Source organism: Limanda limanda, unplaced genomic scaffold (assembly GCF_963576545.1).
Source record: "Limanda limanda unplaced genomic scaffold, fLimLim1.1 SCAFFOLD_41, whole genome shotgun sequence".
Taxonomy (NCBI): domain Eukaryota; kingdom Metazoa; phylum Chordata; class Actinopteri; order Pleuronectiformes; family Pleuronectidae; genus Limanda; species Limanda limanda.
In genome coordinates this window covers 640,001-642,500 of record NW_026870520.1, presented here as the reverse complement: position 1 = coordinate 642,500, position 2,500 = coordinate 640,001, and positions in this window count along the sequence as shown.

Here is a 2,500-nt window from a genome sequence, read left to right as displayed (position 1 = left end):
TAAAAACGTGGAAAAAAACGGATAAAAATGAATAAAATGACAGTGTCACTGCATCAAATAGGATGCCCTGGGTCTTGTGAGCGTGTCAAACTGTGTCCCTGTGTGTTAGGAGCCATGTCCTGGCTCCCTCTGTGTCTAATTTCATTGAAATACAAGAATGTGTTAAAAACGTGAAAAACGTGAAAAACGGATAAAAATGAATAAAATGAGGGTGTCATTGCATCAAATACGATATCCTGGGTCATGTCAGAGGGTCAGACTCTGTTTAACACGCATTTCTATTTCATTGATAAACAATAATATGGTTAAAAACGTGAAAAAAACGGATAAAAATGAATAAAATGACAGTGTCACTGCATCAAATAGGATGCCCTGGGTCATGTGAGCGTGTCAAACTGTGTCCCTGTGTGTTAGGAGCCATGTCCTGGCTCCCTCTGTGTCTAATTTCATTGAAATACAAGAATGTGTTAAAAACGTGAAAAACGTGAAAAAAACGGATAAAAATGAATAAAATGAGGGTGTCATTGCATCAAATACGGTATCCTGGGTCATGTCAGAGGGTCAAACTCTGTTTAACACGCATTTCTATTTCATTGATAAACAATAATATGGTTAAAAACGTGAAAAAACGGATAAAAATGAATAAAATGACAGTGTCACTGCATCAAATAGGATGCCCTGGGTCATGTGAGCGTGTCAAACTGTGTCCCTGTGTGTTAGGAGCCATGTCCTGGCTCCCTCTGTGTCTAATTTCATTGAAATACAAGAATGTGTTAAAAACGTGAAAAACGTGAAAAACGGATAAAAATGAATAAAATGAGGGTGTCATTGCATCAAATACGGTATCCTGGGTCATGTCAGAGGGTCAAACTCTGTTTAACACGCATTTCTATTTCATTGATAAACAATAATATGGTTAAAAACGTGAAAAAACGGATAAAAATGAATAAAATGACAGTGTCACTGCATCAAATAGGATGCCCTGGGTCATGTGAGCGTGTCAAACTGTGTCCCTGTGTGTTAGGAGCCATGTCCTGGCTCCCTCTGTGTCTAATTTCAATGAAATACAAGAATGTGTTAAAAACGTGAAAAACGGATCAAAATGAATAAAATGAGGGTGTCACTGCATCAAATACGATATCCTGGGTCATGTCAGAGGGTCAGACTCTGTTTAACACGCATTTCTATTTCATTGATAAACAATAATATGGTTAAAAACGTGGAAAAAAACGGATAAAAATGAATAAAATGACAGTGTCACTGCATCAAATAGGATGCCCTGGGTCATGTGAGCGTGTCAAACTGTGTCCCTGTGTGTTAGGAGCCATGTCCTGGCTCCCTCTGTGTCTAATTTCATTGAAATACAAGAATGTGTTAAAAACGTGAAAAACGTGAAAAAAACGGATAAAAATGAATAAAATGAGGGTGTCATTGCATCAAATACGGTATCCTGGGTCATGTCAGAGGGTCAAACTCTGTTTAACACGCATTTCTATTTCATTGATAAACAATAATATGGTTAAAAACGTGAAAAAAACGGATAAAAATGAATAAAATGACAGTGTCACTGCATCAAATAGGATGCCCTGGGTCATGTGAGCGTGTCAAACTGTGTCCCTGTGTGTTAGGAGCCATGTCCTGGCTCCCTCTGTGTCTAATTTCATTGAAATACAAGAATGTGTTAAAAACGTGAAAAACGTGAAAAAAACGGATAAAAATGAATAAAATGAGGGTGTCATTGCATCAAATACGATATCCTGGGTCATGTCAGAGGGTCAAACTCTGTTTAACACGCATTTCTATTTCATTGATAAACAATAATATGGTTAAAAACGCGAAAAAAACGGATAAAAATGAATAAAATGAGGGTGTCATTGCATCAAATACGATATCCTGGGTCATGTCAGAGGGTCAAACTCTGTTTAACACGCATTTCTATTTCATTGATAAACAATAATATGGTTAAAAACGCGAAAAAAACGGATAAAAATGAATAAAATGAGGGTGTCATTGCATCAAATACGATATCCTGGGTCATGTCAGAGGGTCAAACTCTGTTTAACACGCATTTCTATTTCATTGATAAACAATAATATGGTTAAAAACGCGAAAAAAACGGATAAAAATGAATAAAATGAGGGTGTCATTGCATCAAATACGATATCCTGGGTCATGTCAGAGGGTCAAACTCTGTTTAACACGCATTTCTATTTCATTGATAAACAATAATATGGTTAAAAACGCGAAAAAAACGGATAAAAATGAATAAAATGAGGGTGTCATTGCATCAAATACGATATCCTGGGTCATGTCAGAGGGTCAAACTCTGTTTAACACGCATTTCTATTTCATTGATAAACAATAATATGGTTAAAAACGCGAAAAAAACGGATAAAAATGAATAAAATGAGGGTGTCATTGCATCAAATACGGTATCCTGGGTCATGTCAGAGGGTCAGACTCTGTTTAACACGCATTTCTATTTCATTGATAAACAATA